Source organism: Myotis daubentonii, chromosome 2 (genome assembly GCF_963259705.1).
Source record: "Myotis daubentonii chromosome 2, mMyoDau2.1, whole genome shotgun sequence".
Classification (NCBI taxonomy): domain Eukaryota; kingdom Metazoa; phylum Chordata; class Mammalia; order Chiroptera; family Vespertilionidae; genus Myotis; species Myotis daubentonii.
The window spans coordinates 105066040-105080152 of record NC_081841.1 but is presented as its reverse complement, the minus strand read 5'-3'; the positions used below and the strand labels follow the sequence as shown (position 1 = coordinate 105080152).

The following is a 14113-nucleotide window of genomic DNA, read 5'->3' as shown; positions in this document are numbered from 1 at the left end:
CAAACTTTCAAATCTCCCTATCCACAGTATAGTTAGGAAACTGCGCTCCCCAAGCATAAATCAAGAGGTTTATTCTCCAACACTGTCTGATAGAACTTTCTGTGGTGAAAATGTTTTATACCAGCATTGTCTACTATCGAGCATCTCGGTGGTTAGAGTGACCATGTGGCCGAGGAGCTACATTTTGTATTTAATTGAAATTAATTTAAATTCAGGTAGCCGAGAGAACCAAGATGGCGGCATAGGTTAACGCCGGAGTTTGCTGCTTTGAACAACTACTTCAAAAGTGAAACCAAAAAACGGAAGGGACATCACCCAGAACCACAGGAACGCTGGCTGAGTGGAAGTCCTACAACTAGGAGGAAAGAGAAACGCATACGGACACTCAGAGGAGGCGCAGTGCTGAAGTCAAATTCTGAGGTGCGGAGTGCGCGGAGCGGGCTGGCGGCGGAGGGCGCCGTTGTTGTTTTCAATCGGGAGGGAGTCGCAGACTCTGAGCACCAGATCCGGGCGAGTCTTTAGGGACCCAGACTCAAACGGGAGAAGCGGGACTGTCTGGCTTTGGTCAGAGCGAGTGCAGCTTTCTCTCCCAGCTTTGCAGCGGGTGCTGGGACTCAGAGAGGCAGAGCCCCTTGGGACAGGACTGAGAGCCGCCATAACTGCTCTCTCCGGCCCACCCTGTTGATCCTGTGCGACCCGCCCCGCCAAAGCCCTGCACAGAGGCATTTGCCGGATAGCCTCAGGCAAAAGCTAGATTAGCACCTCCCTAGAGGACAGAAGTTCTCTCACTGCTGACACAGCTGATTCTCATAGCCACTTGGCCTGGAGGTCAAACCCTCCCTGGAATTAGCTACAACAACCAAGATTTATCTATAAGACTGCGAACAAAGACCACTAGGGGGTGCACCAAGGAAGCATAACAAAATGCGGAGACAAAGAAACAGGACAAAATTGTCAATGGAAGAAATAGAGTTCAGAACCACACTTTTAAGGTCTCTCAAGAACTGTTTAGAAGCTGCCGATAAACTTAATGAGATCTACACGAAAACTAATAAGACCCTCGATCTTATATTGGGGAACCAACTAGAAATTAAGCATACACGGACTGAAATAACGAATATTATACAGACGCCCGACAGCAGACCAGAGGAGCGCAAGAATCAAGTCAATGATTTGAAATGCGAGGAAGCAAAAAACATCCAACCGGAAAAGCAAAATGAAAAAAGAATCCAAAAATGCGAGGATAGTGTAAGGAGCCTCTGGGACAGCTTCAAGCGTACCAACATCAGAATTATAGGGGTGCCAGAAGATGAGAGAGACCAAGATATTGAAAACCTACTTGAAGAAATAATGACAGAAAACTTCCCCCACCTGGTGAAAGAAATGGACTTACAGGTCCAAGAAGCGCGGAGAACCCCAAACAAAAGGAATCCAAAGAGGACCACACCAAGACACATCATAATTAAAATGCCAAGAGCAAAAGACAAAGAGAGAATCTTAAAAGCAGCAAGAGAAAGAAACTCAGTTACCTACAAGGGAATACCCATACGACTGTCAGCTGATTTCTCAACAGAAACTTTGCAGGCCAGAAGGGAGTGGCAAGAAATATTCAAAGTGATGAATACCAAGAACCTACAACCAAGATTACTTTATCCAGCAAAGCTATCATTCAGAATTGAAGGTCAGATAAAGAGCTTCACAGATAAGGAAAAGCTAAAGGAGTTCATCACCACCAAACCAGGATTATATGAAATGCTGAAAGGTATCCTTTAAGAAGAGGAAGAGGAAGAAAAAGGTAAAGATACAAATTATGAACAACAAATATGCATCTATCAACAAGTGAATCTAAGAATCAAGTGAATAAATAATCTGATGAACAGAATGAACTGTTGATTATAATAGAATCAGGGACATAGAAAGGGAATGGACTGACTATTCTTGGGGGGGAAAGGGGTGTGGGAAATGTGGGAAGAGACTGGACAAAAATCGTGCACCTATGGATGAGGACAGTGGGTGGGGAGTGAGGGCGGAGGGTGGGGCGGGAACTGGGAGGAGGGGAGTTATGGGGGGGAAAAAAAAAGGAACAAATGTAATAATCTGAACAATAAAGATTTAATTTAAAAAAAAATAAAAAAAAAATTCAGGTAGCCACATGTGGCTATGGGTACCATATTGGACAGTACAACTCTAGGCATGGGAACAGCAAAGCAGGCACTGCTGGGAATAGGGATGGGTTGATTATCTCACTGAAAAGCAAGAAAAGTAAATAAGTTTCTTCACGCTAAATGGTGAGATCTTGCAACCCTTTCTGCTGCTTGGGACCCAGTTTAGAGGATTACTTTCTAAGAAAAACTGACCTGCCAAAGAGGAAAGAGCTACGAATTCAGACATTTATTTCTGCCCTGTAGTGTATCTGGCATCCCGCCTCAGAGCTGTATAGCAAGCACACCCTCATGGAGCGCTCCTCTCAGGCAGGTTTTAACGCCTCACTCTTAAACATGACTAGGCAAGCCAGGGCCACCATACATTTCAGGGAAGCTACCCAGACAAAAAGGAGAGAAATACAAACAGGAAAAACAAAAGAACTGAAACCAAGATATTCCAGAGAACATAAGAAAAAAATATTTTTAAAGAGAAGATATTGCAGCAATAAGACAAGATCAGAATGCTATTTTAAAAACAAGGTGAAAATGTTTTAACCTCAGAGATTAAAAATAATACAAAGTTTTTTTTTAAAGCAATAGAAGTATTAGAAGACAAAGTTGAAATGTTCTTCTATATAATAAACGAAAAAAATATATGAGAGAAAAGTTTAGAGGATTAGAGGATCAATACTGGAGAATAGTAGAGTTCCAGAAAGAAAGAATCAATGAAAATGAGAAAAAAAAAGAAAAAGAAATTACCAAAGAATTTCTCTAAACTGAAAAAAGTAAGTGTTCAGATCGAAAGGCTCATTGAGTCCTAAGCCAGCAGAAGTGATACATCTGCTCAGCAAAGGCCTTGTGCAAAAATGTTGGTGACAACAATATCTGTAATAGCCCCAAACTGCAAACAATCAAAAGTCTGTCGGCACTAGAGCTGGGTAAAGTAATTGTAATGTGTTAATATAGTGGAAGAAAAATTAATGAATTACCCGTATATGCACTGGCACAGATGAATCTCACAAACTTAATAGTGAGCAAAAGAGACCAGTAGCAAAAAAGCACATAGTATACGATGTCATTTCTATAAAAATTGAAAAACAGGCAAACTGATCTATGGTGTTGGCAGTTAGGATAGCGGTTACCATAGGGGCAGGTAGAGGCTGGAAGCAGCTCTATTCTGTTTCTTAATCTAGGAATGACCCAGTATGTTCATGTTGTAAAGTTCAGCAAATGATATTTATGATTTACACTCCCTTCTATGAAAATACTATATAGTATAGATTCTATACTAATAAAAGCCTAGGTGGCCCTCACACCCTCACGAGATGCCCTCACATCATCACAAGATGGCTTCCCCCCACATCGTCACAAGATGGCTTCCCCCCACATCGTCACAAGATGGCTTCCCCCCACATGTCGTCACAAGATGCCTACCCCAACAGGGGAGGGCAGTTGTGGGCGATCAGGCCAGCAGGGGAGGGCAGTTGGGAGCAACCAGGTCTACAAGGGAGGGCAGTTGGGGGCCATCGGGCCAGCAGGGGAGGGCAGTTGGGGGCGATCGGGCTGGCAAGGGAGGGCAGTAGGGGGCGATTAGGCCCACAGGGCAGTTGGACATCCCCCGAGGGGGTCCCAGATTGGAGAGGGTGCAGGCTGGGCTGAGGGAACGCCCCCAGCCCCCATGCACTAATTTTGTACGCCGGGCCTCTATTCTTCTATAAAAAGCTTACATTTCGCCCTAGCTGGTTTGGCTCGGTGGATAGAGCATCAACCTTCAGACTGAAAGGTATCAGGTTTGATTCCAGTCAGGGGCATCTATCTGGGTTGCAGGCTCGATCCCCAGCCCTGATTGGGTTGGGAGGAACTGATCAATGTGTCTCTCTCACATTGATATTTCTCTCTGTCCCTGTCTCTCCCCCTTCCTTCCACTCTCTCTAAAAATCAATGGAAAAATATCCTCAAGTGAGGATTAACAACAACAAAAAAGCTTACATTTCTAAAAGTTACCCAAATATTTTACAGTGAAATTTAGAACCAGAGATCAAGAGGAGATCCTAAAAGCTTTGAGTGTGGCTGATGGGGGTGGAGGGGTGGGAGGGTGAGGAGATAAAATGATCTAGCTAGAAAATAACAAGACTTCTTAAAAGTACTGTTGGAACCTGCAACACAATGGAGAAATGCCCATAACATTCTGAGGAAAAATTATTTCCAACCTCCAGTGAGGAGGTAAAATAATGACATTTCATAAAACAGTCTGCAAAGAAATATACCGCCCATGCACCCTTTCACAGGAGGTTTCTAAAAGATGAACTTCTCAAACAGAAGAATAGAAAAGACAGAGGAACCGACCCAAGACAACACCCTCTAGGTCCATTCATGTTGTCCCAAGTGGTAAGCTTTCATCCTATTTATGGCTGAGTAATACTCCATTGTATATACAGGGTGTCCCAAAAATATATACACACTTTGAATAATTATAAAGGCAGTGCTTATTAAAATACATTTAGAAAAAGGAAAAGAAAAGACCAGAGGACCCAGGAAGCAGAACAGAAGGAAGACCATCTCCAAAATGATAGTAAAAAGAAAACCATGGCTGTGCAGCAGGCCAGGGATGAACCTGTGCAGCCTGGACAGAGGTCCAAAAGGAATACCACTGAGAAGTAGCCTGAGGGGTGAGAGGAGGTTTAAGGTGCTCTTGGAGAGTAGGGTGATAAATGGTGATGGGCGCATAGAAATCTAAGCCGATGAAAAGAAAAAAGGTAGCTACTAACTGCAGCAACACAAAGATGTACAGGAAAGGAAAGGTCATGATGGTCCACTACAGTGAACAGAATGTACATAGTCATTCGATAATATAAGTACTGACCCAATTCTTTTAAATCTTCATGTTAGAAGTTAGGGAAATAAAAGTGTGTTGTATTGTAAGGAAAAAGTTGGGGGCTGGGGAGGGCGGAGTTGGAGTCCTAGAATCTTGATAGGAAGGCAATACTACAACAGTGACTCCTGCCAAACAAATGTTGCACTCTGTTTTCAATTTTCACCTTTTGTCATAAAAGCAAAAATCCTCTTTGGATTTCTTTCAGTTAATGAAAACAGGTACTAAGGTTGGTCTTTCATAAAAGTGAAGTGATGTAAAACTTTTAAAAAGCGAGTTGGGGGGTGGGGTGGGTAAGAGATCAACCGAAGGACTTGTATGCATGCATATAAGCATAACCAATGGACACAAGACACTGGGGGGTAGGGGAGGCGGGGGGAAGGTCAAGGGGGGGAAAAAGGAAACATATGTAATACTCTTTGTAATACTTTAAGCAATAAAACAAAATAAAAATTAAAAAAAGCGAGTTAACCTGTGTAAGTCCCCTTTAATCAAGTTATCTTCCACTTCTAGGAATATATCTCTGTAAGTACTCATATGCAAAGGTTCATATGCAGGGACAGTTGATTGAAGTCTTAGTTATAGTTATTGATTTTTAAAAATTATATCAATAGTATGGAATACAATGCACCTGTTAAAAAGAATGAGCCAGGCCTGTGTGGCTCAGTGATTGAGTGTCCACCTACCAACCAGGAGGTCATGGTTCAATTTCCGATCAGGGCACATGCCTGGGCTGCAGGCTCGATCCCCAGTGGAGGGTATGCAGGAGGCAGCCAATCAATGATTTTCTCACATCATTGATGTTTCTATCTCTTTCTGCCTCTCCGTCTCTCTTCCTCTCTCAAATCAATAAAATTTTTTTTTTAAAAAAAGAATGAGATAGACCTAGATCTACTAATATAGAAAGATATTTGAATACTATTATTGGGGTTGGAGGGGGGCAGTGAAACAAGTTGTAAAGCCATAATTCCATATTTTAAAATATATTGTATTTTGAATATGAATAAAGAAATGCTATAATAGCATAAATATGGCTATAGTAAGTGGGCTTTAAATTTCTGTTTGTAAATTTTTCTATTTTTGCCATGGGCATGTGTGAATTTTATATTCAGAAAAAATGTAGCTATATATATACACACACACACACACACACACACACACACACATGCATGTGTGTGTATCACCCAGCGTAGTAATTGTGGACACATAAGTAGACCCTCTTGGTAGTTAGTGGTTGTTATGAGAATCACTTTCTGTGTAAGTTTTCTGCTTCAAATCGAATATTCCTGTAGCAGTAGAACAACCTTTGTGCTTAGGGTTTCTGTGTGAAAATACAGCTTTTTCTTTCCTGGTAGACTCTTCATAGTTGAAACCTGCTCTCCTTTTCCCTTTTCATCAGCTTTAATCAGTGGGCTCAGGGAACCCCTCACAGGATATGCCATCATTCATTTTAATTTTTAAAATTATAATAGCAATTTAAGCTTATCTTAAATATTCAAACAATACTGAAGTTTGTAAGGTAAAAACTTAAAAGTCATCATTCTAACCCTTTCCCTCAAGTCCTACTCCCCAAAGTTGGAAATGGTTCAGTGTATGGTCTTCAAAACTTCTGTACATATGCAAATGTGCATGTGTATTTTTGCTAGACAAGTAAGATCATATCATACATACCAATCAATATCTTTTCATGCCATAAGTTTAGCTATACTACACCTTTTTAAAGAAAGGCATGATAGCTCTGGCGAGTGTGGCTCAGTTGATTGAGTGTCATCCAATGCACCAAAAGGTCACCGGTTCCAGTCCCCGTCAGAGCACATGCCCAGGTTGTGGGCTCAATCCCCAGTAGGGGGTGTGCAGGAGGAGCTGAGCCATGTTTCACTCTTACATTGTTGTTTTTCTCTCCCTCCCTCTTTCTCTCTAAATAAATAAAAACATTAAAAGAAATGCGTAATATTCCCCTATCAACATAATTTTTGGTATTGCTATCAGTGCTGCAAAAATATTTTTACATATATTTTGTCCCATTTCAGTAAGGAGAGCTGTAGGATAAATTCCTACAAGTAGAATTAGAGTTGGTAAAAAATATCTACATGGATAATAATTATCCTGCTGGACTACTTTACTTTCCTACCAGCAGTATTTGTATGAACTTCTTTCCCACACACACCTTCACCTATATTATAATTACTAGTATCTTAAAATGTTTGTCAATCTGATGTGTAAAAAATGGATCTCATTGTTTTATCTGAATTTGTTTTGTTGACTAGTGATGAGCACTTCTTTGTTGCCACAACCTATTTGGAAATGTAATGTAGATCCAACAGGAAGGCTGGCCTAGAATTTTAAGCTTGGTTATGTGGTGGGAGAGATGTATGAATGTGCTTGGAAATGGGATCCAGGAGAGAGCGTTGAAGAAGAGGATACAGAGAAGATGGTGTGATGTAGTACATTTCTGGTTTCATTTTTGGCCATCATGGCAGGGGTGGAGGACAGGTCGGATGGTGGCACATTACCATGCATGGCAGGGGTGGAGGACAGGTCGGATGGTGGCACATTACCATGCATGGCAGGGGGGAGGACAGGTCGGATGGTGGCACGTTACCATGCATGGCAGGGGTGGAGGACAGGTCGGATGGTGGCACGTTACCATGCATAGCAGCGGGGAGGACAGGTCGGATGGTGGCACGTTACCATGCATAGAAACCAGCCACATCTGGCTGCTGATGCAGCATCCCTGAATTCTCACCTCGCTGAAAATGAGCCATCTCTTCCAGTTCAGCTTGTGTTGAAACCATGGAAATCTTGTCCATTATTCTCTGTGTACTTCTTCCCACAGAGATCTGGCATGATACTGATTCAGCATCTGGAGGAGCTAATACCAGTTTATCAAGTCTGTATCCATCACCTAACGGTGCCTCCTCTACCCAAAGGATTTCATGAAACTCCATTTCAGAATCACTGCTTGAAATGGTCATGTTTCAAATCTCTGTAAAGAAACTGTAACTGTGGAAAAATGTAGGTAGGGCCTTCGGTGCAGAAAGAGTATTCAGATATCTTTGCAACCATTAATAGCTCAGTCACATTTTACCTCCTTAATTGTCAAGGATGCATAAGGCATCTATCTCCCAACATATGTGAACTATTGTCCCAATACACATTACTTCCTTCTTTTAGACCCAGCAAACCTCCCTGAGCAGGGACTGTCACCTGGGGGAGAGGGGACAGGTAGACTGGCCTCCAGGGCACCTTGTAACAGGGACCGTATGAGGAACTTACAGACACCACCGGCTTGTTCTCCATTTAGGATGTCTTCACTGTCGTCTCCATCTCATGACCCAGAGACACCTGCTTATGAAAGAATAGGAGTCCTGACCATTCAGGGCCTCTCAAAACAAGTCAATCTCATCAAATGTCCATGGAGGATGTTTACCCTGATTCTGTTGCAATTTGCCAGGTAGGTCCAGTGCTTCTCTCTTTTTTAAATACCTATCAGCTTTTTCCCTATGGAGTTCATGTCTTGAGAGTTTGTCTTCCAAACACACTGCATTCACAACTAGTTCATTGTTTCTCTCCTTTTTTACTCAAGCACAGTGGTTCTCAACCTTCCTACTGCCACGACCCTTTAATACAGTTCCTCATGTTGTGGTGACCCCCAGCCATAAAATTATTTTCGTTGCTACTTCATAACTGTAATTTTGCTACTGTTATGAATCGTAATGTAAATATCTGATATGCAGGATGTATTTTCGTTGTTACAAATTGAACATAATTAAAGCATAGTGATTAATCACAAAAACAATATGTAATTATATATGTGTTTTCCGATGGTCTTAGGCGACCCCTGTGAAAGGGTTGTTCGACCCCCAAAGGGGTCGCGACCCGCAGGTTGAGAACCACTGCTCAAGCAGCTATGTACATGCAGGCTTTCCAGTCAACCTGTGGCATGAGTGTTACTTCAGGATGTAATGAGTTAATTCTTTGTGAGTAAATGTAACCGTACCCTCCCCCCACCACAGTGTTTATCTTTATATTCCTAAAAAGGGAAGGACTCTTAGCTGAAAACCCCTTATTTCCTTTATCCCACCCCTCTGACTTTCCTAATTAGTTTATAGTTGGCCATGTAAAAAGTAAGTGGTTCAAGATCATCCACTTCACCCTTCCTCCACACCTGAAAAAGGACAGTTTACATTCACATTTTGCTGGTGACAGGAGCCCTGAGTCAAAAGTTTTATGCAGAAAACAGCCTTGGAAACAAGATGCTGGTCACTGGAGCTACAGCACATAGAGTTCCCTGTAGGGATCAGGTTGTTAAGACCAGATGAGGACAAGATGCTGTAAAAGTGTCTGCCTTTTCCAGTTTAATTTTACCAGAGCACATAAATTCGATGACAGGTTTCTTTAAACAGTTGTTCTTAACTTTAAATAATTTTTTTTAAATAATTAGCACCTGGTTTGCTTTTTTAAATTTTTGATGTATGAAGTAGAGTGGAAAGATCGGGGGCTATGGATAGTATTCTAAAAAAGAGGAAAGGATACAGTTTTTCATAATTAGACATATTTGACTTTGAACCAAATATTTAGCTATGTGGCCTTGGGAAAGTTGTTTTAAGTCTTGTTTGCCTTTAGGGTGAGTGGGAATATGGCCTTACAGTCTTTTTGTTAACATAAAATATTGAATATGGACCAGGCTGGGTGATAAGTTGGTTGGAGCATCATCCCATACACCAAAAAGGTTGTGGGGTTTGATTCCCGGTCAGGTCACATACCTAGGTTGTGGGTTCCATTCCCCAGGTTGGGGCACATATGGGGAGGCAACCAATCAATGTTTCTCACATTGATGTTTCTCTCTCTCTCTCTCTCTCTCTCTCTGTCTCTCTCAAATCAATAAACCTGTTATCACATGAGGATTAAAAAAATCTATTTTAAAAAAAGAAATAATATGGAAAAGGTAGCATACTACCTCCTTTCCTATCTCTTTATATCACAACTAGTGGCCTGGTGCACAAATTTGTGCACATTGAAAGGAAATTAATTAGAAGAAATATTTTAATATCGCTATTCACCCTTTCTCTATAATAGAAGTGTCAACCAAATTCATGATCAACAATGAGAGATGGAAACACACGCATGTGATTGGCGCCAGCGAAAGCTTTATATGTATCGCGCATGCGCAAGTCAACTTAGCCTTTTATAGATATAGAATAAACTTGCTTAATTAGACCTGCTTTCTGATGTAGCTAAACTTTTTCCAGCCCAGTGAAGCACCCCAACTTCTCTTTCAGGTAATTGTCAGCAACACAGCAGTAAATATCAACACAAAGCAGATTGTTATTGTAAACCACGCAGGGAGAACAAAGGGTAAAATATTTAACTGCAGCAGAGTTTGACTATATTCTGCATAATGAGAAAACCTGAAGTCATTTTCAAGGTCCACCATTTCTTCTTTTCAGTCGGGTCAAGTTTCTAAGCTTTCTACATCTCTGTTTTCTGGTTAATGAAAAGAAAATAGGATTCCACTGAGTCTCCTATCTACCTACTCCAGGATTTCTGTGAGGATCAAGTGAGATAAGGCATGGGAAACCACTTCACCGACATTTGGTTACAGTGTAAAATGTTTCTACCTGGCAATAAAGCAAAATAAAGTGTTCCTGGGCTGAAGAAACTCCAAGGAGGCTAGTCGTTAGGGAGAGAAGCCAGGCATTGCTACATGACATCATTACCCAGACAGACACTTAGCATATTAGCTTTTTATATATATACACTAGAGGCCTGGTGCACAAAATTCGTGCACTCAAGGGAGGGGGTCACTCAGCCCAGATTGCAAGAGGGTGCAGGCCAGGCCGAGGGACCCCACCAGTGCACGATCGGGGCCGGGGAGGGACGCAGGAGGTTAGCCAGCTGGGGAGGGACCACAGAAAGGCTCCAGGGCATGTCCAGCCCTCTTGCCCAGTCCTGATTGGCTGGACCCCAGCAGCAAGCTAACCTACCGGTGGGAGTATCTGCCCCCTGGTGGTCAGTGCATGTCATAGCGAGCAGTTGAGTGGCCTTAGCATATATTTAGCATATTATGATTTTTTTTTGTTTTTTAATATATTTTATTGATTTTTTACAGAGAGGAAGGGAGAGGGTTAGAGAGTTAGAAACATCCATGAGAGAGAAACATCCATCAGCCATCTCCTGCACACCCCCTACTGGGGATGTTCCCGCAACCAAGGTACATGCCCCTGACTGGAATCTAACCTGGGACCCTTCAGTCCACAGGCCGATGCTCTAGCCACTGAGCCAAATTGGGTCAGGGCAGCATATTATGCTTTGATTGGTTGAATGGCTAACTGGATGACCGGACACTTAGCATATTAGGCTTTTATTATATAGGATAGATGAATCAGGGCCTCTATTCCATCTGTCTTTAAGAGAGTCCTGGATGCTATGAGGTGATGCTGATCCTGAGGAAGTGACAGTCCATGTGGGAGGAGGAAGCACATCCCCTGTCATTGCAGACCAGCAAACTTCTGAGGAAGGTGAGAGGAGGCATTGTGAGAGCTCTCACCCAGTTCTCAGGCTTTACTCGCCCAGTTACACTGCCTCTGGGGCCCTTGTCATCCCCTAGGGAAGGGGAAGCAATTCCTTTCTGAATTAGTTGAAGGCCTTGTTCATCCTCCTGCCTCAGGCCAGTGCCTTTTCTCCCTGAAGTGTCTCTCAGAACTGAAGCTTCACTCCTGGCCAATAGGAGCCAACAAACCTAATCCTGGGTCCCAGGAACTGCCTCCCTGTTAGGTCCGATCAAATAATTGAATCAACATCTCCTCCCCTGGGAGCTGACCTTTAGGCCACTTCACAGCCCACATTCCCTTTCTCTTAGACCACATTCCACTTGTTAAGACCACATTCCATTTCTAAGACCATTATCCACCCACCCCCACCCCCACCTTCCAGGATCCTGACCTGCCCACAGAATTCTCTGCCCACAGAAAGCCTGCCTAGAGGCTTTCAAATTTCTGACTCCCTGTCTCTGGGTCCTGGCACCATTTGGGGGCTCAGCCCATCTGGTTTTCCAGATGACCTAATAAATGAATAATTCTTTACTACTTTTGGCCTCTTGAGTTCCTCCTTTGGCGATCCTAACACTCCCCAGTCAGGGTCCTGTTCCCAGTGTTCTCCCCTGCCTCCCTGGAGAGAGAGAAGGCTCATCATCTGATCCACAGCCTCTGGGAACCCTGCTCTGATGGGGCTCCTTGAGTCATCAACATCTAACTACCCAGGCTACTTGTGAAGAATACAAGCTATTGGCTCCTTTTATCACCGACCTGGCCAAGGAGCCTGCCAGGCTGTGGGATACAAAGAAAAAGTGTCCCAGGGTTCAGTTCTGGTCAAGGGCACCTGCCCAGGTTGTGGGCTCAATCCCCAGTAGGGGGCTTGCAGGAAGCAGCTAATCAGTGATTCTCATCATTGATGTTTTTCTCTCTCTCCCCTCCTCTCTGAAATCAATGAAAATATATTTTTAAAAAATATATTGGACTATTAAAATAAAGAAAAGAAATGAGTGGCTCATGGGGGCAAAGATTTCATGCTGATTGTGCTCTGAGCAGCTAAGACAAAACAATGCCAGGTATTGCTAAATTATTAGAAAATAATTGTGGAAAATACTAAGAAAATAAAGATATCTTTGACTTAACTCTCCCACAGGAAGACAGTGGTATAGTGGAGAAGGCATGAGCATTGGTGTCAGGTGGACCAGGCCCCTTTCTGGTTGTTTTTGGGGGACACGTGATTTGGCAGTGATGATGGAGGTATGACTGTGATGGTAGTTCTTGCTATTCACATGGATTGAGGTCTTACTATGTGCCAAGCACTACTAGTGCTTTATAGCTGTTATCTCCCAACAGCCCTGTGAAGTAGTTACTATTATTACCTTTATTTTATAGGTGAGGAATCTGAGACACTTAAGTTAAATGCTGTAACCTCTCTCAATCTTCATTTCTTATCTGCACAATGGGAATTAAAGAAAATACTGTCTTATCCTGACTAGGGTGGCTCAATTGGCTGGGCATCCTCCCATACACCAAAAGGTGGTAGTTCAATTCCCAGTCAGGGCACATGCCCAGGTTTGGGGCTTGATCCCCAGTAGGGGTAGTACAGGAGGCAGCCAATTGATGATTAACGTTTCTCTTTCTCTCCCTTTCCCTTCCTCTTTGTCTAAAATCAATAAAAGCATATTTAAAAAAAATAGTATCTCAGAGTTGAAGAAATAATGACCAATTCACATCAAGTTTGTGGTATATAATAGGTATTCAATAATTAAATTTTCTCCTGTAAGAATGGGTCCCAATGAAATAATAAAAAGGAGCAAATGACCTTATCATGGAGATGTAACCTGGAAGCCACCTTTGTGTCCAGCAATAGGAAAAGGCTTAGCAGATTAAGACAGAATATTATACAGCCACTAAAATATCTATGAAAACCATAAAAGTAGAAAGTTTTTAGAATATTATGTTACACTAGAGGGCTAGTGCATAAAACTCATGCACTCGGGGGGTATCCCTCAGCCTGGCCTGCACCTTCTCACAGTCTGGGAGCTCCCCGTGGGAGTGGGCCTAAGCTGGCAGTCGGACATCCTTAGTGCTACCGCGGAGGCAGAAGAGGCTCCCACCACCACTGCTGCGCTCACCAGCTGTGAACCCGGCTTCTGACTGAGCGGCGCTCCCCCTGTGGGAGTGCACTGACCACCAGGGGGCAGCTCATAGCAAACGGTCGTTCTGCCATCCGCCAAAACCAGCTCTCCAACATCCCCCGAGGGGTCCCGGATTGCGAGAGGGCACAGGCCAGGCCGAGGGACCCCACTGGTGCACAATCAGGGCCAGGGAGGGATACAGGAGGTTGGCCAGCCAGTGAGGGACCATGGGAGGGCTCCAGGGCATCTAGTTCAGTCCTGATCAGCCAGACCCCAGCAGCAAGCTAACCTACCGGCCAGAGCATCTGCCCCCTGGTGGTCAGTGCACATCATAGCAAGCAGTTGAGCGGCCTTAGCATATCATTAGCATATTAGGCTTTTATTATATAGGATTAATAAAAAGAGAAAAGAGTATATGTACATTGA

The 14113-nt window shown here is 43.1% G+C and overlaps 1 long non-coding RNA gene across 3 annotated transcripts in view; it reads left to right on the top strand.

The window, feature by feature from the left end:
* The window catches only part of LOC132228151 (uncharacterized), a 120108-nt gene that overhangs the window by 60107 nt on the left and 45888 nt on the right, over positions 1-14113 (top strand). For all 3 annotated transcript variants that reach the window (XR_009451296.1, XR_009451297.1, XR_009451298.1), the window contains exon 2: positions 8321-8470. This is a non-coding gene — a long non-coding RNA (uncharacterized LOC132228151). The remainder of the gene's footprint in view (positions 1-8320; positions 8471-14113) is intronic.